This window comes from Triturus cristatus, chromosome 5_2, assembly GCF_964204655.1.
Source record: "Triturus cristatus chromosome 5_2, aTriCri1.1, whole genome shotgun sequence".
Lineage (NCBI taxonomy): Eukaryota > Metazoa > Chordata > Amphibia > Caudata > Salamandridae > Triturus > Triturus cristatus.
Window position 1 is genome coordinate 280,329,660 of NC_140588.1, and position 26,089 is coordinate 280,355,748.

A 26,089-nucleotide genomic window follows, 5' to 3' on the forward strand; every position below is an offset into this window, starting at 1 on the left:
TTAAAATTTTTGCCGCTTTAGCGGCAGAAAACTGCCGCTAAAGCAGCGATAATGGGCTTGATAATATGCCCTTGAAAATTCCCATAGAAGCCCATGTTCTGGTGTCAACATGGGCTTCTATTGGAATTCTCTGCTGCATATTATCAAGCCCATTATCGCCGCTTTAGCGGCAGTTTTCTGCTGCTAAAGCAGCGATAATTTTAACGCCGTGCTTGATAATATGCCCCATGGTTTTTTACACATTCCAGGATTTACAAGAACTTGTAAACCTGGGAATGCACCCAAAAAATACACCTCCCCAGGAGAGGCTTAACAAGGAGAAATATCTTTATTTCTCCTCGTTTTTTCCTCTTTCTATGTGTGCTCCCATGATGCAAGGGTGCTTACGTTGGTGTTAGGCTGCCAAAACGGCACCAGTGACAGGGAGAAAGGACAGGAATGAGTCATATTGGATAAATACAGCACATTTCTGCCCTCTCCCTCTAAGGCAGCACAGCAAGGTGACTTGCTGCACTGTCCTGCATTACAAATTTCATAAATATGGCCTTTAGTGTTGTTTGTGTGGGGTAGAGATGTCTGGAGTCTGGAATATGGGAAGCCCTCAACAACTTTCCCTGAGTCTCTGGCATGCCTATTATGTTTTCCAATGCGCAATGCCTACAGAGATAATTTAGTTTTCCCTTGGCAACCTCTTGGGCAGAAAATCCGCATGCTAGTTGCTGTTTTAGTCAAAACACCTACACAACATTTGGCCATAAAGGCGCAGCTGCAACCAATGGCAATCCTGAATAAAGAAAGACAATCAAATCATACTAGGCGCACATTTTTTTTTATTTTACAGAGTTTTTTATAGCACGAACTTGACCCAAAGGTATCGGGTATCAGAGCGCTTTACATAGCACCATTTGCGCTACATGAGGACACTTTCATTTTTGTTAGGCACGGGGAGATTATGTGATTTTCCCAGAATCACAGGATGTTCGGCGTCATTGCAGAGACTTGAGCCCAGTTCCCCAGATTCAAGGTCGACCGCCCTAGCCATTAGGCCAACTCCTCTCCCAAAGTAGGCAATGGTATAAAAAACTATTAATAGTGCACAAAAACTGTCAATGAAATAAATTAGGTAACAGTTACTTAAATTATTGTTTAATAAATGGCATTGTTGGAAACTGGTTTACTGGTTGACTGGGGTGTGACACCTGGTCAAGCAACAACCACAATCCTAGTCAAGGAAGGCAAAAGCAAACCCCAAATTAACCTGCACTCCTCCCGCTGCTAGCTTGGCACAGAGGAGTCAGACTTAACGTAGAGGCAGTGTTTAAAGTATTTGTGCAACACTTCATACAGTAAAACAGTAAAAACACCACATAAAAAGATCCCACACCAGGTCAGAAAAGTAGAGCTCAATTTAACAAATTAAACAAGACCAAAATGACAAAAAAGCAAATCAGTAGAACCAGTGTTATGAATTTTTAAAGAATAAGCTGCAATATAGTGCCTAAAAGCATAACGCGTCAACCGTGGCAATCTGGTTGCTCTGGAACGGGACAAAATCAAAAGTTTAGGTTGACCACGAAGGGGCACAGGTTGGATACAGTCCCAGATTAGTCCTGTTGAAGGTTTACCTTCTCAGGTTTTGTGCCAAGATTCTTGTTTGCGCTGGAGAGGACTGCAAGGAGAGCGTTGCTGGTGGTAGTCGGTGTGGCGTGAAGAAAAGGCCAGGTGTCGCTGAGGGGTGGGCTGGAGCCTTGCGTTGGTGATCCTCCGTGACGATCGATGCTTGCTGTGCTAAGAGGGGGGCTTGCAGTGATTCACATTGGTTTTCAGTGTGAGTGGCACAATTTACATGTAAACAGGCCCATTCGTGCATGCGAAGAGCCCACAAGCTTGATTTAAGAGCCCACTGAGCCACATCAAAGGTCCAGGCTCTGAGTAGCAGCATTGGGGGTCAGGAACTTCCTGTAGACGGGTCCAGGTACTTTAGGGGAGCCTGTTATGTTCATGAGGCTCAGATCAGGAGGCCAGCAGACTAGATCTTTGAGTCATTGTGGGTCCTGAATTCAAGATCGGTTGCAGGTCCAGTTCTTCCTCCCCAGACAAGAGGGCAGCAGGCTATAGGTAAGCACAACAGGGCACCAGCTCCTTCAGAATGGCAGTCCAGCAGAGTGACTGTACTTTCAGCAGCTTTTCATCCTGGAAGAGTATCCACAGTTCCATTTACTGAAGGGTTGGTGTCTGAGGTCCTTCTTTTAGGCCCCGGTTCTGGAAGGTGGGAAACGTTTCTTGACAGTGTCTTTAAAGTACATGGAATTACCTTCCTCCCCTGCCCTGGCTCCAAGCTGTGGATGAAGTGACAATGCAGGGTCCTTAGGCCCTATGTGTGATGACAGGACACAGCCTATTCAAGTGAAGTGAGGCTAGGCCCAGCTCCTCCCTACCATCCTGCCAATGATGTCCCTATCAGTCACTCCTAAGCTCACATTGTGTGTGGCTGTCTAGGAGAAATGCACAGAGCCCACCTGCCTACTACCTCAGTCATGTGACCAGAGACAGGCTGTGTGCATCAAAAGGCTAAAGCAAGAAAATGACAACCTTCTAGAAGTTCAAAAAGAACTATTGATGGACATAACGCAGAACAATGTCATACATTCACCCCAGTACAGAGATCTGGGCCTAAATCCATCGGTTTTTTTGCTCACCATGCCATTCCAGATTGGACCCAGCAATATGCAAATCAGTCTTGACCCTGTGCCCAATGGGACCAGTCCAGCCCGAACTGCCAGGCCAGGTCCTCCCTGGACTGGAAACAAGCATCCTACTTGAGTCCAGTGGCATGGAGAGCGAGAGACTCACGTCTGAGCATACCCTACCCACTTAGGGTGACAAATGCAAAAAGAACTATTGATGGACAGAATGCAGAACAATGTCATACATTCACCCCAGTACAGAGATCTGGGTCTAAATCCATCGTTTTTTTGCTCACCATGCCATTCCAGATTGGAGCCAGCCATATGTAAATCAGTCTTGACCCTGTGCCCAATGGGAACAGTCCAGGCCGAACTGCCAGGCCAGGTCCTCCATGGACTGGAAACAAGCATCCTAGGACCGGTTTCGTGGTTTCACCCCTCTTCAGCCAGGATAGCTTGATTCCAGTGGCATGGAGAGCACGGGAATCACGTCTGAGCATACCCGTCCCACTCGGGGTGACAAATGCAAAAAGAACTATTGATGGACAGAATGCAGAACAATGTCATACATTCACCCCAGTACAGAGATCTGGGCCTAAATCCATCGTTTTTTTGCTCACCATGCCATTCCAGATTGGACCCAGCCATATGCAAATCAGTCTTGACCCTGTGCCCAATGGGAACAGTCCAGCCCAAACTGCCAGGCCAGGTCCTCTGTGGACTGGAAACAAGCATCTTAGGACCGGTTTCGGGGTTTCATCCCTCTTCAGCCAGGATACCTTGATTCCAGTGGCATGGAGAGCAGGGGACTCACGTCTGAGTATACCCGTCCCACTCGGGGTGACAAATGCAAAAAGAACTATTGATAGACAGAATGCACAACAATGTCATGCATTCACCCCAGTACAGAGATCTGGGCCTAAATCCATCGTTTTGTTGCTCACCATGCCATTCCAGATTGGACCCAGCCTTGACCCTGTGCCCAATGGGAACAGTCCAGCCCAAACTGCCAGGCCAGGTCCTCCCTGGAATGGAAACAAGCATCCTAGGACCGGTTTCGGGGTTTCACCCCTCTTCAGCCAGGATAGCTGGATTCAAGATAGCCTGGCTGATGAGGGTTAAAATTAATGTAAAATTAATGAAATAAAACATTTAATTAACTGAAACAGACTTAAAAATACTTAAATTAATTTAAAAAAAAGATAATAATACATATATATTAACGTAATATTTATTTTAAAAAAACAATATTTTTTGCGTATGATAGCGGGCGGGTAAAATTTACTATTACCACCCCAGTAATTGCAATAGTAGGGAAAACGTTGGATAGCAGGAGGGTAAAAATTACTATTCCCACTCCAGACAGTGTAATAATAGGGAAAGCATTGGATAGCGTAGGGGTAAAAATTAATATTCACACTCCAGAGAGTGCAGCAGTAGGGAAAGCGTTGGATAGCGGGAGGGTAAAATTTACTATTCCCACTCCAGTAAGTTCAACAGTAGGGAAAGCATTGGATAACGTAGGGGTAAAAATTACTATTCCCACTCCAGTAATTGCAATAGTAGGGAAAACGTTGGATAGCGGGAGGGTAAAAATTACTATTCCCACTCCAGAGAGTGCAACAGTAGGGAAAGCGTTGGATAGCGGGAGGGTAAAAATTAGTATTCCCACTCCAGATAGTGTAATAATAGGGAAAGCATTGGATAGCGTAGGGGTAAAAATGACTATTCCCACTTCAGAGAGTGCAACAGTAGGGAAAGCATTGGATTGCGGGAGGGCACAATTTACTATTCCCACTCCAGTGAGTGCAACAGTAGGGAAAACGTCAGATGGCGTAGGGGTAAAAATTACTATTCCCACTCCAAAGAGTGCAACAGTAGGGAAAGCGTTGGATAGCGTAGGGGTAAAAATTACTATTCCCACTCCAGAGAGTGCAGCAGTAGGGAAAGCGTTGGATAGCGTAGGGGTAAAAATTACTATTCCCACTCCAGTGAGTGCAACTGTAGGGTAAGCGTTAGATAGCGTAGGGGTAAAAATGACTATTCCCACTCCAGAGAGTGCAACAGTAGGGAAAGCGTTGGATAGTGGGAGGGTAAACATTACTATTTCCACTCCAAAGAGTGCAACAGTAGGGAAAGCGTTGGATAGCGTAGGGGTAAAAATTACTATTCCCACTCCAGAGAGTGCAACAGTAGGGAAAGCGTTGGATAGCGGGAGGGTAACATTTACTATTCCCACTCCAGTGAGTGCAACTCTAGGGTAAGCGTTGGATACCGTAGGGGTAAAAATTATTATTCCCACTCCAGTGAGTGCAATAGTAGGGAAAGCGTTGGATAGCGTAGGGGTAAAAATTACTATTCCCACTCCAGTGAGTGCAATAGTAGGGAAAATAATAATTTAATATTTTATTAAAAATAAATAAATTATTAATACCAAATAAAAATATCAAAATTAATTACCAATCGCACAATATTTAATAATTAATTTATTATAAATACCAATGTTTTTTATTAATAACCTATTAATAATTAATTAACAAGCAATGAATTTTCAATACCAAAAATGAATAAATAAAATTAATACCAATTAATAATTAATTAAGAATAAATTAATTAGCAATATACAAAAAATATTTCAATAATTAATTATTTACAATTAAATTAGTTCCCACCATATTCCCCTATAAACCCACAACCCGCTACAAATAATAAATTAACACAATTACCATAATTATCAATTAAACAATTAATACTAATTAATTACCAATTAATACTAATTATTAACCAATTAATAATTAATCAACAACCAATTAATTTTCAAAACCAATTAATAATTACCTAATAACAATTAAATTACTTCCCACCCTATTCCCCTATAAACCCACAACCCGCTACAGAAGTAAAACGCAAAATTAAATTAAAAATAATTAATAATTCCTAAAAATTAATATTTAATGTACTATAATTAAATTACTTCCCACCCTAATCCCCTATAAACCCACAACCCGCTACGGAATTAAATTACACAAAAATTAAATAACATAAAATTCATTACTTTAAAAATATTCAAACATACATTCCAAAATTTATACATACTTTTAACACATATACCAACACTTAAAACACTATAAAAAAATTCTATATTTTTAACAACTATATTATGACTGTCGATATTACTTACTTCTATATTATTTAAATCGATATTTTATTCCTTACCTGATTTTCGATATTCTTCACCACTATATTTTGGCAATTCGATATTCTGTCCATTCTATATTGAAAACTCGATATTCTGTCCTATCGATATTTTAAATTCGATATTATGTCTATTTACCGCAAAAGCCAACTTCATCATAAATTAGGATTTTAAATTGTGATTGCGGTGACACCAAGCTTGAAGGGCCTTTCTCTTCCTATTTGGAAATGACACGTATAAATTGTAATAAGATAACTCCAATGTTATCCTATGGGAGAGATAGGCCTTGCAGTAGTGTAAAATGTATGTAAGGGTTTCTCACTACCAGGACATGTAAAACTAAAAAGTACATGTCCAACTTTTTAAATACACTGCACCCTGCCATCTGGGTTGTACATGGCCTATCTGAGGGATGAGTTAAATGTATTAAAAAGGAAGGTTTGGGGCTGGCAAAAGGTTTATTTTGCCTGGTCGAAATGGCAGTTAAAACTGTGCAAACAGGCTCTGCAGTGCCAAGCCTGAGACATGTTCACAAGTCTACTTACATGAGTGGCAAAATCAGTGCTGTAGGCCCACTAGTAGCATTTAATTTACAGGCCCTGCACACATGTAGTGCACTTTACTAGGGAATTATAAGTAAATTAAATATTCCAATTGGGTATGAGCCAATGTTATCATGTTTTAGGGAAAGAGCACATGCACTTTAGCACAGTGAAATTTTATGACTGTGCAAATTGAGTGACTATTTCAATCGAGAATGTACTGTTTGTAAATGACAATGCACTACCGCATGATGCTTTAATTACATTTAGAAATCGCCCTCCTGAAAAGTGCTAGAGAGCCTGGACTCAAGATTGCCGACACTCTGTGAAGCTCTGCTAGCTGGAGAACCAATCCTATATTTATCTGACTTCTATGGCGGCATCGATGATCGCAGATTGGTGCTAGTAATCAATTAACTTCATTTTACGTGTGGGAACACATCATTGATCATGCTTGGATAGCCGAGACATAGATATCCACAGTTGAAGAATATGTGGCCTAGTCCTGCAATGGGGGGCACGGTGTGCCGGCCTGCAGTTGCATAGAGTGGATCAGCAGCGGTGCCACCTCTGCTGGGGCGCTGTGGCCATGATCCAAAGGAAGACTGGTGGACTGTGAATGGGCTCCCCCCTCCATTGGGGCTTGAGGGATCGAGGAGATGCTGACCACTGTGGAGGGCTCTGTTGCCTGGCCTGGGAGTGAGTGGGCATTGCACTAGCTCTCAGCTGCTGGGAGAGTACCGCCAGCAGTGTTGTCTCTGATGTGATGCTGCGGCTGTGGCCAGTGAAAAGCAGGTGAACCGTAGGTTAGTGGGCAGGGATCCTGTGTGGCGGCAGCTCCCTCGCTGGGCCTGACTGGGGTGAGGGGGCTGCCTGTGTGGCCCCGGGTTGACCCAGCAGTTTGCACGGACTGACAGCTGGTGTGCCCCTGGGCTGGGGGACCTGTAGGCGGCCCTAGGCGGGGGAGCTAATCCACCTGTCAATGGGAGACAGCAAGACCTTGCAGCCCAGCCGGGAGCACTTCCGCACCTGGGATAACTGGATGACCCCTGGGCTGTACCTCGGAGGTGATGTGGATGATGGGCCCATGCCACATGGGGTGATAGCACAAAGTTGATCTTGATTGCTGCTGGCCCTGTTCTGTCCTGGCCACCCAGGTCCCTAAGACATTTGTGGTGCAAGTTCATCAGTGCCAACTGTGGCTGGCGGATTCTGTGCCCCTAAGTTACATTCAGGCTGGATAGCAGGTAATTTCGAGGCCCATCGGACAGCAGGTTGGGTCTGGGTAGGTCCCATTCTGATATTGCCACCTCATGACTGGAGGCCCCTTATCCCCGGTGGACTCCTTGGGTACTGAGTACTATAACTGGTGCCTGATCCCCTGCCTGGCCTTTAGCCATCGGCCTTGCTGGGATTAGAAGGTTCAATCGTGTGTTCCCTGGGGCTGGCCTGCTTGTGTCTCCTGGTGTGGACAGCCGGGGTGAGGCAGGGCCGGGTTTTCCTTGCACATTGGTCAATTGCTGAAGCCTAGTGGACACTGGGGCCCTCCTGAGGTAGGCCATTCCTCCTCCCCTTGCCAATGCTGCGGCTGGGATCTGCGGTCTGCTCGTGCCCCATGTGCGGATTGTCCGGGATGAGGTGGGACAGTGCCTGAGAGCCTAGTGATCTGGTGACTTGACCCTGGTATCAAGATGGGGAAAACTGACAAAGGACAAACCAAACTGTCATTTGACCAATGTAAACAGATTTGTGTGGCGGATGCCTCCCAAGAGGATCAGCCCCCCCCCCCTCCTGGGTTTGTCGAAGGAGAAGACCAATCCTTTAGCCTGCAAGGCAGAGAAATGGACCTCGCCCCGAAAAAAGTCGTGTCAGAGCCGGAGGTCAAGAGGCAGGACCGGGAAGCACCGGAGGACTCCGAAGAAGAAGACCCCTGTGGATGCCTGCGAGAACGGAAGCTGAATGGGAAGGAGATCCTGGAGCCGAAGAGGAGCCGGTCGAAGAGTGGAGCGGGGATTGATGGGTCTCCCCCAGGAGGAGCTTAACCGCCACCGCAACTCTGGAGAGTTACGGCATGGACGGTGAGTGACCAGGGGAATCCTTAGACCAGGCAGACACAGTTGGGAAAGAAGAAGGGGAGGGGAGAGAACAGAGCTGATGCCAGGTAGGAGGCTGAATTGCCAGTCAGTGGCCGGGATCACGAGCCGCATTGGAGAACAGCAGTGTTGGGGGGGTAGGGGTGCTTGGCTCTCCCTCGTCTATGTCATAGAGTGGAAAAGAGCTGCCTACAGCTAATTGTGTTGCCTACAAATTCTTTTTTTTTTACCTGCTACTTATTTGTGCTGCGTACTTATTAATGCTGCTTACTTATTTGTGCTGCCTACTTATTTGTGCTGCCTACTGTTTCACTGTGTGGGGAGAAAAACATCCCCTTCTCGAAGCTATCCAACAATTACTCCTCCTTCCAGAATGTGTGAAATCCCATGTAACAGCTTCTTGGGTGTTGAAGGGCACTGTCACAAATCTATAATAAATCAGTCGAGGTACTCACCATCCTTATATCTTCTTCTCTCAAGCATTATTTTTATTTTCATTGAGCAGATACATGAAGAGAAAAATAACCATAGAAAGATAAAAACAGGGCATTTTAAGACGCCATTTGACCAATATTCAAAAACATTTGGATAAAACAGATACTATGAAGTGCAGAATGGCTTATTCCAGCAATATCCCAGCTAAATACAAATTTTATAAAATACAGAGGTTAATATCCCTACTTAATACTAACGTGTAGTGCTTAAGTGTTAAAGTGCATCCAGTGCAAACTTTCCTTAAACGTCCTAGGCTACTGATCCTAATGTGCAATATTAATGTGCGTTTTTTCCCCTTTTTCCTTCCTTATTAAAAACCCCCTTACTTTCTAAACAAGACTTTGCGATGCGATATGGGCTTCTACTTCTTCTTCCACCATAATTTCTAGCTTCACCATACATTTCCAGATGGCAGTGAACTTTTTCGTTGCACCAACTCTGTTTGCATACGCTTCTTCAAATTTCCTTGTCTGTTTCATCTTATTTACCCATCCCACATAAGTAGGTATTTTCGAAGACCTCCAATTCTGTAGCATCAGGGAGGGTTCTACCAGGGAGGCAATTGCTATAAATGTCTGCTCACCTCTTGTCATTGCTAGGTTTACCCCTTGTCCAGTAATACCGAAGAGAGCTACATCTACCTCGGGATCTAATCTCTTCTGGATCCCCTGGGTAACAGCTGAGAAAATCCTTTCCCAAATTGCCCTAGCCTTGGACAAGTAAAACATTTATGTAGCCAATCTCCCTCTCCTTCTGCCTTGCAACTGAAGCATCTATTCTCCAATTCTGGGCATATTTTGTGGAGTGCTTTAGGTGTATAATATGCCATACATCGAGACAGAAAGACCATTCTTTTAAAATTAGCAGCTCTTAGGACCTTACTACCTAACTGAGATATGGCCTGTCAATCCAGGTTCGAGAGTGTACATTGTGTCTCCTGGTTGACTTTTTCTAGGAATTTCTTGACCAGCCCTCTTAACTTTGTTCCCAGTAGGGCAGTCACGAGTTTAGTTGGATGAGCACTTAAAGGGAGATTGTATCTATTTAAAAAAATATACGATCTGTATATATTCAAAGAAGCTAGGTTTACTCCATTTGCCACTTCTGTTTTGGAGCTCTTGCCAGGTAATCACTCTATTTCCTATTAGAAAATGCCCCAGTTATTTCAGACCACAGTTATTCCAGCATCTAAGATGACTAGACTGAATTTGAAGACCCAGACTTTTACATTTAGCTAGTTTTAAATAGTGAAACCCTGTAACACCTGCTTGCTTAAAAAAAAGTCTGCAATCTATAAGGATATTCCTGCAAAGTCTTGTACCTAGTTTTTTTAGGACGTTTTGCTGTTTTTAAAATTATCAGAATCTGCAAGGCAGTCTCCTGCACCATTTTATCCAGAAAAAATGTATCTACTGATCTGTTCGAGTCCACTAGATGAGCTGTCAAATCCGAGTTAATATCCAATTGGAGCACCGGGAGTTTGACCCTGGGTGCCTTCTTGCTCCAGATAAACTTTCTAAACATTGTTTCAAGCTCTTTAAAATAGATGGTGTTAATTTTTATAGGTATATTTGTGAAGAGAAAAACTAGTAAAGGTAGAATAGACATTTTGATAACGGCCACACAACCTATCCAAGTGAGGGGTAATAATGACCAGTCATCTAGCAGTTTTTTAATTTCATTCCGCATGGCTTCATAATTCAATTCATACAGTTCCCCATATTGATTGGTGACATATATACCGAGATAACAAATTGGATTGGCATTACGGGCTTGTTGTTTAAGGTTTTCAGTTAGAAAATCACTTTCCGTATTGATGGTTAAAATCTCAGACTTATTTTGGTTGATTTTATAACCCCCAATCAATTCAAATTGAGCAAAGTCTGCTAATACTTGCTATATATTATGGCTGTCTGCACTAAGATAAAGGATGATGTCATCCGTAAACAACGTTTTTTGCCATGCCTAATATTGGTGCTCTAATTGTCATATTATTACAAATTTTAGTGGCCACCAGTGACCAGTGTCCAGTGCTCCTTACCCCCCTATCAGCAGCAGGAGAAGCAGTGGCAGTGGAGGCAGGGTCCTCCATAGGGTACTCCATAGGTGACACAGGGAGAAACGTTCCATCCGGGAGCCGAAGGGTTTCATCGGCTGGTGGCTTTGAATCAAGTAAAGCCCTACACAGCTACATGGACGCATGTTAATGGTGTTTGGCTGCAGCTAAATTACATCCAGGAAGTCAGGGGCAGAAGGAGGCTGACGGCTGATGCCTGAGTTTAGAGGAAGAAAGGAGGATGCTCAGTGGTGAAAGCATTAATGAGAAGTTGAGCCTGGCAGCTCTTGCAATCCATGTACCTTTGGAGAGAGCAGGAGAGGCGCTGCTAACAAGGAGGAACGGCTGCTTGTTGACTGTGTGTCGGAAAACTGACTCCAGGGGGCCTGGTCTCCTCGATATTGAATGATGGCTTTGGTCCTAGTGGAGCTTTTTCTATTTTTCTTTTTAGTCTTAGACGCAATTTAAAGGGCCAGGCGGAGAGAAGCCAGTACTTCCCCTGCAATATAAGATCGGATATGAGCTGGGAAAAGGCAATTGAATATAAGGCCGGGCTCTGAGAATTACCAAACTCAGATCTAAGTACTGTCGCTGGAAGAGATTCCCAGATATTAAAGATAAAAATGGGAAAACATTTAAAGCAGTGAAATCTAATGGCTAAAGTTGACTCTGCAGCAAGTCTTAAAGCTAAAACACGATTAGCCCAATAAATGGCTGCATCAACCGCACCTAGAGCTGAGTACAATTTAAAGTGACCTGGCATAAACTTAAGCTTTGAAAGCTCAGAAGAAGAGTCGCCAGAATTCCATCAGGAATTGGGAGCAAGAGACCCTGGCGCAGAGAAGGAAAGGGGTGGAGTACCAGAAGAGTAAACAAGACCCAAGGTAGAACTGGCTTCTGATTTAACTGCCAAGGCAAGCGAGGAAGGCATGAAAAACATTAAAGACTTCCCACTATTTTCAAAAGGACAAGCATCTCAGTCTACACCAGCAAAATTACCGGCAAAACTACAGAGACCTTTGGAGGGGTCTTCTGAGGATGCATCAGTTAGCTCTTCTCAAAATATGCAATCACTCTCACGACAAGGAGGTATTTCAGAAGAAAAAGCTCTAAAATATCCCCTTCATAAGGTAGAGTACCCTGATGGATTTCCAGCCTCAGGGTCAGGTATTACCATCATTGTCATGGGCCCAGGTGCAGCTACAGGTTACTCCACAAGATTCAATATTACAGCAGCAGCCAATTCTGCCTCAGCCCCAGTCTCCTAGCAACGGAGGATTGGAAACTTCAGGACAGCAAGCTGGGAACCAGAAGGGAGATGGAAAATTTCAACATGACTCGCCGAATCAGATGCCAGAAAAAGACACCATTCAACAAATGGACATAAAGACCATGCTGAATCTTATTTTAGAGGAAAAAAGAGAAATGAAGATACCGCAAGTGAACGAAATAGCCTCCTTTCACCAACGCCTTGGAAAGATTGAGGAGGCAGTAGCTAGCTTTCCAGCTAGACTACAAGAAGCGGAGTCTAGGATTGCAGATCTGGAAGATCAAATGATCACCATGCACCTGAAAGTGAATGAAACAACAAAGGAAAAAGGCGCCCTGGAGAGTAAACTTGAAGAACTCGAGAATCAGTCTCGACTTGCAAATTTACGTATAGTTGGGGTGCCTGAGGGGAGTGAGGCATCCCAAACACTTCAATAGGTTGAGGCTTTTATTAAGAAGAATGTCTTGCCTGAATTTACTGGAGACCTCACTAAAACAAGGGCACATCAAGTCCCCTCCCACCCATTGCCAAATTCAAAGTTTTCACGTACAATCTTGATTAATTTTGGGACTACCGTATTAAAGAAAAGATTTTAACTAAGGCAATCCAGACGAGGCAATTTGCGATTAATAAGGTCTCTAGCTGTCAGATTTTTGTTGATATGTTGGTAGCAGACGCATACAGGCGTAAAGAATTTGTTAAATTGCTATATCTTTTTAAGGCTCAAGGTTCACAGGCTTCAATAGCTCAGCAATCGAAGTTACGAGTGCTTGTGAGAGGCAACTTTCATATGTTAACCAATATAGAGGAAGTGCAGGATCTGCTGGGAGAATTTTTTTCTGGGAAATAGAATAGACTTATAGATTGTCATGCAGGGTCTCTAAGGCAGTGGGGGAGGGGTCACCCAGGGTGCAGTACCAGGGCACCCCACAGAGCAGTAGGGGAGGTCGAGGTGTGGCCCATGGGTCTTGGCACATCTCTTAGGAAAGGAAAGGTTGGGGATAAGGGAGGGAGTAGGGGGTGTACGGTATTAAAAAGAGCAGAAGCATAGTGGAGAGGTGGAAGGAAAATAGGGTCCTGAACCATGTATTATTATAATTTTTTTGGGGGGATGTAAATCATAGAGATGGGTATTAGATGTCAAATTATTTTGGTTAATGTCAATGGAGTTTTAAGCAAACAAAAGTATGGAGGGCTAATAACATGGCTGGCTTCCTTGCCACCACAAATTCTTTTCCTCTAGGAAACACATTTGAAAACAAATTTACCAAAACTCTTTGTTCCAAAAGTATTCTTGAAAGTGTTTTTTTGCTTCAGCAGGGCTGGCAATGAGAGGAGTAGCTATATATTTTTGTATGGGTTTGGACTGGGAGCTTGTCCAAGTGCAGAGGGATCCTCGTAGACGATGGTTATGGGTTACAGTGAATTTAAATGAAGTACATTAAATGTTGTCAATAATTATGGTCCAATTACTGACGATCCCTCATCCGGGACGAAGATTACGGAAATACTTAGAGGAGCTTCAGGGCAGATTACTTTTGGAGGGAATTTTAATTACATCCAAGACTTGACGAAGGATACTTTTAATAAAAATAAGAAACAACTAAAACCGAAGACTAAAGATTTTTTAGATGCAATAATACAAGATCATCAGTTAATTGACCCATAACGTAAAGTCCACCGGGAAGCTCTCGGATATAGTTGCTATTCCCGTCGATTCCAAACCACATGCCATATTGATTTCTTTGTAATATCTCGTTCCCTGAAACATATTGGCTCAGAAATAGGGGCCAACTCATTCTCAGACCATTCTTTCTTCTAGAAATTGAGGAGGGAAGGAGGACAAGAACCAAGTGGCAGATGGAACGACTCCTCCTTTCAAATCAACAATGGGTAGCAGGTATAAGGGAGTGGATACAAGAGTCTTTTAGGGTCAATGAGGGAACCACAGAACTTTTTTCAGTATGGGGGGTTTTAAGGCAGCAGTGCATGGGCAAATGATTGCTTTTATGACTGCTCAGTCCAAAAAACGAAATTAACAGCTCTCAGACATTCCTACAGTGAGCCTATGAAGAAAGTCAAATGATAGGCAAACTGCTAGCTTGGTCAACCAAGGTAAAACAGGAAGCTGCCTTAATTACTGGAGTTATAGATCCTAGGACCAGAGTTACGGTGACGGATAAGGACAGGATTGCCCAAGTATTCGTAGTGCATTACGAGCAGCTATATGCTACCAAGTATATCGTCAAGCAAGTGTCAATTCAGCATCATTTTGAGGGTGTTAAACTCCCGCATTTGTCAATTACCCAGGCTGAGAAAATTCAACTTGATATATCAGGAGCAAAAATTATGGCAGCCCTGGATACAATGGTGGGAGTGAAAGCCTGTGGGAATTTTGGGCTACCAACAGAATTTTACAAGGTCTTTGCTCAGGAATTAACACCCTTCTTGCAAAGCTTTTTAATTATATATAGGTGGGTGGTTTTGTTCCCCAAACTTTTAAAGAATCCATTATTGTTAGCTTTGTAAAAAAGGGAAAAACATCCTAAGGATATTAATGCCTATAGACCAATTAGTCTACTTAACACAGCCTACAACCTTTTAATGAAAATCTGGGCACAGCATTTTGCCCCTTTAGCACAAGAAGTGATCCATAGAGACCAGACAGGGTTTGTCACAGGGAGGCGCTTGTCATGATGGAAGACACAGAAAAAGCGTTCAATCTGGTTAATTGGGATGCTCTTTTTTATGGTCTGGGCAGGTATGGGGTTCCCTCTCATGTCACAAAAATGCTATGGAATATTTACCAAGAGGCTCAGGCCATTATTAGTGCTAACTTAGCAGGTATAATAAATGTAAATCCGGGGACTAGACAAGGATGTCCGCTTTCACCATCTTATTTACCTTTTTTATCAAGCCCTTCTTCTCTCAAGCATCCTGGGGTCCCCCACCTGGAACCTGGAAGAAGGTACCTGTGAAGGATACAGAAGAGGGAGGAGTGAACAAACTGAAGAATCTCAGAACCCAGAGAAAGAGTGAGAGAGAGAGAGAGAGAGAGAGAGAGAGAGAATGAATCATCATAATATAGAACCTGTAACACATTTGATCAGTGAATAAAAGGAAAAATTGCAGAACACATAAAGCCTCCTAGTTTCTATTTCCTCCCATCCCTCCAACAGTTATTTTACAGCTCGGCAAGGATGGCATTGTGCAAATTCTATGCTTAAAGTCTTTGCTAGTAATGGCAAAATACTTTGTCTCTTTCTAGCTCAGTGTCAATGGTAACCCTGGTCGTAGTATGCGTAGTCACGCTACGCGTAGCTACGCGAAGTTGCACATGCGCTTCGTGAGCTACACATAGCTACACAAGCGCGCGTAGTTGCTTGTTCCGTCCATTCGCGATGCGTTTTTCTTAATCGCAAACGCGTGTTGCATGTTCGGGAGTCTGTTTGTGTGCTCGGGGGATAGTATCTCACGAACTTACCCATGCGGTCGCATATAGGCGCGGCCATTTTGTTTTTCACTTGTCCTGCCCGTTCGTGATGCCTTGTTTCCTGTTCCGGGTCGCGTATAGCGTGTTCGCGATGCGCATGTCAAGTTCGGGAACAGGTTTTACATGTTTACGATGCTGTTTGCGTGCTCGCGGGGAAATATCGCGCAAACATACCCATGTGGTTGCGACGGGCGCGGTCATCTTTTTTTTTCACTCTATGCTATAGTTCTGGGGCCTGCTTTTCTATCCTCCCTCTATCTTTGCCATCCTTAGGTTTTTACACTGTTTGTCTTATTTTTTTTATTTATTATCTATCCCTCTCTGTCCTCAAGTCTATATTTTGCATTTTATTTCTACTTTTACTGAGTTTTTTTCACTTTTCTACTGTTTTATATTACTTCCTTCATTAAGCTCCTTCTCCTTCCCCTAACTTTATTTTTCCCTTCCAAATTTTCTTTTGTGCCTCCCGCTATCCCCAGAACCATGCCTAAGGGTAATGGCCGCTCCAAGGGCGCCTGTGCCCAAGAGCCGCCTGCCTTGCGGCAGACTGCGCCAACCAGGGGTGCAGGCCCGGGAGCTTTTTGGAGAGGTGGAGGTGGCCGCCCTTGTGTTTTTTTGTGCAGCGCCACATTCCCTTGACCTTGGCAGCAGGCGGCAGGCCTGGCTCCGGGTACCCAACCCAGGAGCATCACCGCCGGTGGGCGAAGGTGCGCCGGGCTGTGTTTTGCCAGTCAGAGGTCGAGTGCACCCATCACCAGCTGTCCCCCCGGTGGTCCGACATCTTGGACTGGGAGCAGGACCTGCTGGACCTGCTAGGTGTCGAGGTTGTGGGGTTTGGTGAGTAGCTAATATACTAGTAGTATAAATATTGTGTATAATTTTTTTCCAAATAGCAAGAATACTGCTGCTTACATTGCAGGTAAATTACGTTTTAAAATCTTCTGTGATTGTAGGACACATTTGCTCAGCGCTGCTCCTACTTGTTTGCAACTTTGCGTTCAACTTGGGCTGATTTTGTAAGAGTTTACTTAGAGAACTTAAGTTAGGTAATGCTATTGCTAGAGAGACTCTAGTCCTTCCTTTGTCCTCCTGTCACTAAGAAGAGATAGTGGTGGATGGATTGATATAGGTTTAGTTAGTATTAGTTGGTAATTTTTTAGAGGTGTGCGTGACACATCCTCTCTGTCCCTGAGTGCTGCTTACCCCAGTCCTTAGTAGACCTTTTGTAGTTTGCTTAGTGAGTGGTAAGGCTTAGCAGTGTCACTAGCAGAACATCAGATGCAACCAACAATTTGGTGTATGCACAAATTTATGCATATGTCCTACATCTATGCATTTTTGACGGCTAAAATTTAAATGCAGACTTATTGAACAATTTGCCAGTCTGGAATATGTGGGCACGGTCAGGTGGTACATAGGCTTAGTTAGTATTCTGGAATCAGAATGGAACACTGGATTAGTGTTCATAAATAATAAGTAGACTGTCCGTGAATCCCACAATAATACTGCTAGTCGATCTGATGAGATAGATCAATTTTATTGCAATTGTTGTTTCCTAAAATGTTTTTTGAGTGTTTTTTAAAATATTTTATTTGTTTCACAGTACACCAATCGTTAATGTGATCAGCACCCAGGGGCAAGAAGACGGGGACACAGGCGGCGGGACACGATGAAGATGCCTCCCATGGCCAGGAGCGCTCCTCTACCAAGGGCTCCGCTGCTGGCCCCAGTAAGTCCTCCAGTGGTTATATTAATAATTATATTTCCCTAACTTTTACTGCACCTTATTTTTTCAGAACTATTATTTCTGTTTCCTAATTCTATTTGTTTCCAAATCTTCTTCGATCTCGACTGTTTCTAAATTCTTGTTGGTATCCCTGCCTCCAACTGCCTATGCTATGAGCCTATGCTATGACTCGCTGTACTACTACTATTAGTCTGTCTGTAGCTAAACTTGCCCAGTTGGCCACTCTTTTTTTAAAAGGTTTTAAATGAAACTCAGATTCACCCATAGCTCTAGCCACGGAGTCCAGTCCTTTGTGGTGTCCTCTTCTGGTCCTAATCTTTCTTGAGGCTTTTCAACAATTCCCACCAACAAAATGCCCAACCAGATATTTGACTATTTTTGATAGGATATACTACTACTGTTGTTGTGGGGATTCTGCTCAGCCACATACATAACTATGAACAAGAAAATAGGATGTTGGTGATGGGAGGTTGGACCTTCCTCACACCTCAGTCAGAACGCCCAATCCCCTGACCGACTAGCTATACTCTCTCATTAGGTCCCCGAACCCCCCGAAGGTATTCAATGATTAGACAACCCAGAACAAAATAACACCCTTTCGCTAACTCACTCGTGTAAGTCCACCACACCAAATACCACAAAGTCTTTGTGTAAGTTGAAGTTCAAAAGGTTTATTTTAAAATAACAAGCTCTGTACGTTGTTCTACAATTCAAATCATTATACTATACGAGCCAGCTAAAAAAGCAAAATGCATAAGATTAAAACAATAAACATTGTTACAAGTCCACCGAAGAGTCAAATGATCTCTGTGCGAATTCTGGGGGACCCTCACCTTAGAACGTAGAAGTACTGGTTACATCATAAGCTCTGCTAAGCTCTTGTTCGTTCGTAGAAGGGAATCTTTCGCACGTTATGATAAAAATGATGCACGTTAGATAGTATAATGCAAACATTTCTCAGTCATACCAAGAAGTGTAGCTTGTTATGGTGTTGGCTAAGCAATACGGACTGACCAGAAAGTGCCTTTTTTTTCGACCTCTTGGACGCAAAGCTCAGACAGTAGCTGTATGAGCTCATGTGGGCTCAAAGGCGTCTTACACAACAAGCTGCGAGGTAACTTTTTTTCCAATTTTGCTAGTGAAAAGGAATGAATAGGGGGAGGTGTATATGGCATCTAAAAATGTGTAATGTTTTTTCTAGGCGTACTACCAACCACCACCAGTGCTGGTGCCAGCGGCGATGCGGCCATTCCGGAGGGAGCAGGAGATGCGGCAGCGGAACCTGCAGGTGCTAGTATAGGGGGTGAGCCAGCAGCAGCGGCGGGCGGTGGTAAGATATGTTCCTTACTTATTGACATTACACTAGCAGGAAGGGTGTACTGTACACTCACTGTACTGCTGAGACTTAGTAAGTATGAAGTTGCAGTGAACATTAGACAACAGTTGAAGAAGACACCCTTTCACTAGCAATGGCATTAGCAGCAATAGCATTAGCAGTGTGAGTTGAGTAACCAATGGCCTCTTCTATCTGACTCCAACTCAGCTGTGAAAATAAAATGGAGAAGACTAAAAGTCAGATCAGATCAGATGACCTTGATGGATGTGTTGAACAAAAAGGGAAAGAAGGGTGGAAGGAGGAAAGACGGGTGAGATGTAATATGACTGGCAGAGAAGGATACTTTGGAAGCATGCATAGGTGGCTGATAGGAATCAGATGCATGGGTTGTTGAAGGATGGGTGGAAGGTCAAAGAAAAGATGCCTGCATGGGTGCCCAAACTGTATGGGTGGATAGGATAGCAAGAATCGTCAGTGGTGCTTGAGTCAAACTCAAAGCCAAGACAAGCAAGGACTCATGGGTGGTTGTTGGTGAAACAAACTAAGGTTTGTTGCGGGATTAAGAAGAATGTTAGACATTTACTTTGAATGGATGGATGCCTGGATGTATTCATCATAGATAGCATAGGTGGCGACTCTCACTGTATGCAGACCAGAGTCTTTGAAGAGAATGTAAAAGAAACCGCGCCACAGTAGCAAAACCGAGGGGAATATAAGTTGTATTTTCAGAATACTCCCTTGACTCACAGTAGTTTGCAATCACATCATATATATATATTGTGTATGTATGAAGCTATCAGCACCTTCCTCCGACTCAGAGGACCACTCCCTACCTATGTTAATTTTACTGTCAGCCAGCCTGCTATGGGGGGTGGCCTATCTGTTGGTTACACAATCAATCAAAATAAAGTACCTCATGTCGTCCCATATATAAGCAATGGTCATTGGATCAGATAAATAATCTGCCTTTTAGTAGTAATCTGGGCAGGCTGAAAGTGAAATTGAGCAATTGCCCTTGATGTAACAGAGAGACTATGTCCAGTGCCACCCGTAATAGAAAATTATGAGCTTCCCCACCTGCAGACAGTAGTAAATAGAACTAACGTGACTCTGCGTCATGAGTCAGACTTGAGTATGTTTGTCTTGGGCGCAAACTGACTGAGCTGGCATGCCGGCTACAACAAGGTTATGTAATTTCGCTAAATCAAAGAGAAAAAGAAGACTGGTGTACTGAGCCATAGTGCTAGTATAATGCCTGAAACTCCCACAAATGTTAGAGGCTGAGGAAGTGGGAGGACAGATACATACCACAAATGTTATGGACTGTGCTTGCTAGTGCTCCAGCTACTATGCCACTATGTGTTGAATTAATTTTGTGTTACTGTTTTGCTAAGAGTTTAGGTAAAATATTATTTTTTCTTTCTTGATATAGCTCCTCAAAAGCCATCGAGGAAGGAGTTGGCTGTCATGGCCCGGCACCGGAAGCTGGAGGCCATCTGCGCGGCATACCGATGGCTGGTGGATCTGGCGGAGGAGGAGGCGGCAGCAGCTGCAGCCTCCTCCAATGCCCCGGGCCCCAGCCAGGCCCCTTCAGTTGTTCAGTGCCGCGGTCAGGCAGCCACCCATCGCCGCCCGCCTACGACACCCATCACTACTTCTGCCCCCTGTGGATGTAACTGCAGGGCATATGCGCACGGCATGCTCCTCCGGAATGCGCAACTGGAGGAGTAGGTAGAGGAGTTGAAGAAAAAGTTCAAGGCCATGGAGAAGGACATTAGAAGACTATCCCGCCGCTAAAGACCCTGTTAAATTGCCCCTTTTTTATAGCTTCTTTTTGGTGGGTGGGAATCAGGCATTGGGGGGTTTTCACAATTGGAGATTGGCTTTTCGGGACTTTTACGTTTTGGACATTGGTTCGGGTTAGGGAGAGGGGTGGGTTATGTGTTGTTGTGGGATTTTTTACAAAGTTTATTTTTGTTAGGGATTCAATTATATATATTTATACTTTACATATGATGTGGTTAATGTTTTGTGGGTGGGGTTACTGTTTAACGTCACACTGTTTCCTTCCTGCTGCAGGGCCACAGCCAGTGTTTGATTTAAATAATTGGCTGAATTTGTAAGACACAAACTGATAGAAGTGGGTACCCCTCACTAAGTGACTTGTCCTACTAGTACGGTCAGTCTCTCCTCCTAGTCCATTATTATACCTCCCCCAAACATCTTTTCTTTTCTTACCTGTGATTGATGTTTAAGTTAGGCATAGCGATGGCTGCATGACGATGCAGGTTGGGTTTCCGAAGAGAATGCAGAATCAGATGCCATGGTTGTGGTGGTAGTAGTAGTAGACACTGGCAGTAGCATTTACAAAAAGAGTCAGTCAGTCGCCTGAGAGAGACTCTGGGAGGAGTAGTAGAGCAAAGTAAATAAAACATAATGGGTGAGGGGATAGCCTTGTACAACAAGTTTCAAAATTGTTGTTTTCGAGTCACTCAACTAGGACTACACTAGACACAAGCGTAACCTTTAGTGCTGTGTGTAATAGCAGGAAGGATGACAATCGATGCCAGCAATTAATGATAATTGATTAGGTTCCTTTGTTAAAAAAGTTAACTCGCAAATATACTTATCATGGGTGGGCAAGCAGAAGAAGATCCTCCCCCTGCCTTGAAATTGAATTAGTGTTGCTTTCGCCACGTCCGCCCCAGCCAGCGTGTGATCAATTATTGGTGTACATTTAATGTAGTCACACCTCAATAAATCACACAGCCCGGGGTAAGAGGGTTAGGGTTTGATGAATGGTTGGGAAGGGGGGTTTTGGGAAAGGTTTGACAAACAAAAACAGTACGCATGGACAAACAACAAAAGAAAGCACAATCTTTGTAGACTACCATATCCATAAATGTGTTAAGGGTGAAAAAGGAAATGCATGCATGATGATGATAACTTGATGGTTAATGATAAGTAAAACTTATTAACTACTACTACTACTAGACAATTAGACAGTGCAGGTCATCAGAATATTAATATTAGGCACTTTGACTTGCCTCTCTGCCCTCATAGAGAGAGACACAGATTACATACAGTTTGTGTTCTGTTCTGTTGTACCGGGCTTACTTTTAAAGATAGCAAAGAACATTTAAAAATAGCTGTAGGGATGAATTATACTTATAAGCAGAGAGCAAAAATAATTAATAATAACAACAACACACGGTATTAATGATTGAAGACAAAAATTGAATCAAATTGTTTCAAAGATGAAGAAAGTTGATACTGTTACTGTGTTATCCTGGTCAAATGGGGAGTTGCATCTCGGCATTCCTCTTGGTCCTCGGTCCCTTCCATGGATGCTCTGTCCATCAATTTTGGTTGACGCCACTGCCTGCCTGGCATATGTAGATTCATTGGGAAGTGTGCGTTGTTTTTCCAAGTATAGCACAGGGTAAAATCCGGTCTGTAACTGTAAATGGAAAAACAAATGGGATATTGAAAAATCAATGAATAAAATAAATGCATCAATACGGTGGAGCGCAACAAGACAGAGAAGAGAACACTTTTAGACTGAGGCGGCATGGATAGATACATCATGTCTGTCTACTCTGTATACAGCATTTTTTAAGCTACACCAACAGGACAGAGCATGCCCACGGCAACGGGCTGTAACCAAACCTCAATTTAGCTGTAATTTTGACAAAGCCCGACAAAGCACGTATACAGCAACCTAGCATTTCCAAAATTAAGTGAATAAATCAATGCACCGCTGTCAGTCATACCACTGAATCCAACTCCACCACTATACGGACATGTAGGTCTGCTGTGGTTCTTGTTGACTTGTGTTTATCTTCTATGGCACTTCATGAAACGCAGTTATTTCATCCATCATCTCCGATCCTAAGTACTGACTGACTGCGAAGAGTATATGTGGTCATCATGATCATGGTGTCCAATGGATAGCCGGCAGGATAAGTACAATTTTTATTAAACAACAAGTCTGTTTACAGCGCCATTAACCAGAAACAGTTACAGGAGGACACATTATATACAGCAACATAGCATTTTCCAAAGTAAGTAACTAAATCAACACACGGACGTCAGTCATACCTCCACTAGTGCACTTGTGACTACTCGACTCCACCACTACACAGACAATTAGGACTTCTGTGGTTGTTGGCTTATTTACCTTTTATGCTACTTGAATTGAAATGTGCAGAGTTATTCCATCAATCATCTCCGATCTAACTGACTGACTGCGAAGATAGTATGGTCATCATCATGGTGTTGTACGTTTGCCAACTCCAACTCAGTCTGTAGTGTTCCATATTATAAATTGGCCTGCAGTAGTAGGAGTACAATTTGGTTATTAAACAACAAGAAAGGAAACATTGACTGTCACTTGAGTCACTTTTGGTTGGTAGATTAATTACTAGTACAGTTCAACTTCATGCACAACGTCAACATCAACACAAAAAACAGCAATCACTCTGAGTCTGCATACAACGCATGCATTGCCAATATTAGTACATTACCTGTCTTGCTCTTCTCTTTTGCTGTCAGATGCCTAGTTCTTTCTGACAGGTGTGTGTTTTTTTACCGAGTCAGTGGCCGCAATATTACTCCACATTCATTTTGAGTGTTAATTCCTTTTTCTGATTTCTTACTCATCTGCGGCACTTCTTTGATCCAGTTGAAGTTGGTTCACATCATCATGGTCAGTGCTGTGAGATGGGCCGCGGCCTGATTAGCGGTCATTGTTCAATTGAATTGAGTCTGCAGAAATGTGACATGTCAGCGAGTTTCTTCAAAGAGTCTCTTGTCTTTCTCTGCCGAGTACCTTCTGTTCTGACATTGATGAGCTTTTATCCCTGCCGAGGCGGTAGCCTATTTCTGACAGGGACGAGTTTCGGCTTGGAAACAAAAGGAGGATACCTATAGTCACGTTCCACTTCTTCTGGAGGGACTGTTAGAGGCAACAATTTGTTCTGTACTATTCTCCATCCAATGTCTGGCTTGAGGGAAATGTATTTAGGGCGAGCCAGGAAGATGGAGCAGGACTCTGAGGAGTGGGCAGTAAAATGCACAGAGGTGCAACTCCAATAGGGAAATAAAAAGAGAGGACGGTGGTGATGTATTCATTTGTTGTGATTTGATTTGAAGCAGAAAAAGACAGATACACACACAAATAAAGGAAGGTAGAAAGCAACAATTTTAAAGCCTAGTTGTCAGGGAATCGGAGCTCGTTCTTAAACTCTGGTGGTTCGGACGGAAGTAGGTCATGTAACTACTTATGTCATCAAAGTTGCTCTCCTCTTCCTGCTGTGATTCACGTATTTTGTAGTCCGGTGGTATAAAGTGCTGATTCATTTTGATCATGGTTAACCTCTCCACGCTTTTGGGAGAGAGACTGGTCCTTTTCACCATTACAATGGCACCAGCAGTACTGAAAACACGCTCAGAAGAGAAACTTGCGACAGGGGAAGCCAGATACTTTATCGCCAGCCTGCTGAGCACTGTCCATTGGCTTCTTTTCCCATACCAATACACCAATGGATTTCCATCCATGAAGACCTCTGTTGGGTCATCCAGATACGCCTGGACCATCCACTCAATGCTCAGGGGTGTTCCGATGTGCTCGGCCTCTTTTGCCTTTGCATCAGCTCTGGACTTACTATACCCCTGCCATAGAAACCAATCAGTTGCCGATTGTAGTGTGGACGATCCTGTTTTTGCTGTTGATGTTATTGGTAGTGTTGGTGTCAGAGACTGCTGGGAGGCAAACGCACTGCCCTCAGGCTCTGAAGTAGAACTTGACTCTGGAATCTGCCCTGGAGTACTTGTTCTGGGCTGGGGCGGGGGGCCTCTAATTACTAGCCGTTCGTTTTCAAAGTCAATGGCTTGCTCAGCTATCAAAGTTTTGTACTTGGCAACATCCACTTCTAAAAAAGGAATTACTGCCTTACTGTTCAGAAATGCTTTGTACCTTGGATCCAAAATTGCGGTAGTAGTGACACTATGTTATTTTGAATCCTTGTATTTTCAGATAAGCGAACGGCTGAGGATTTCGCCAAATAATGTGCGTCTTGTTTGTCATCCACACCTGCGTACGTTTCAGACACCTCCTTCAGCTGTTGCTCTAGCATGTGCAAGAATGGGATAGGTTGGCCCATAGTACAGTCCTCCCTGCTGACTTCACGTGTGAAGACCTCAAAAGGAAGTAGCATCTCTGTCAGGCATTTAACGAGGTCCCATTGACCCATCTCAATGGTCATGCCTCTCACAGTAGGATCCCCTAATGTTCGCATGACATAAGCATTTAATGGTATGTACTGCTCAAACAGATGATCAAGCATGTAATAATTTGGATTCCAACGTTTTGGCACCTCCTGGATGAGTGCTTTGACTGGCATTTTATGCTCACGTTGAATGACCCTCAGCTGCTTCCGGGATTTAAAAGAATGGCTGAAATGTGTGCATATTCTTCTGCAGGTGACCAGTAAGTTGCTGACTTTGTATTCATTTTTCAGAAAGTCTTGTACAACAAAGTTAATGCAGTGTGCCAAACACAGGACCCTGAAATAGCCACCATCTTTCATGGCCCTAACTACATTACTGCCATTGTCTGTGGCAACAAAACCAATGTTAAGCTCTCTTGGGAGCAGCCACTCAAAGACCTTGCTGTTAAACTCATCCAAAATGTTTGCAGCAAAATGAGATTTCTCCATGGCAAACATGGCTCCAGTTGCATGTTCGCGAGTGGCATCAAAATCTCAGCAGCGTCAACACCAGCAGATATCTGTTCTTTAACCCCTACGAAAGAGATCCAGTGTGCAGCTATGCACATGTAATCAGTGGCTTGACAACTGGTCCACATGTCTGTTGTCAGATGGATACTATGAACAGCACTCTTCTTTAAGGCGTTTCCAAGCAATTCCAGCACGTCGTGATGTAGTGCTGGAACAACAACTCTGGCAAAATAGAAGCGGCTGGGAACCTGCCATTTGGGGCAGATGGCTGTCACAAATTCCAGAAAACCCACCCCTTCAACAAAAGAAAAAGGGAGAAGGTCCAGTGCTAACATTTTAGCCAGCTTCGCATTGTATAAACGTACTATTGGGTGGTTGCATTCGTACTGCCCCTCCACCGGCCTAAACATGCTGATAATTGTGGGCTGCATGGT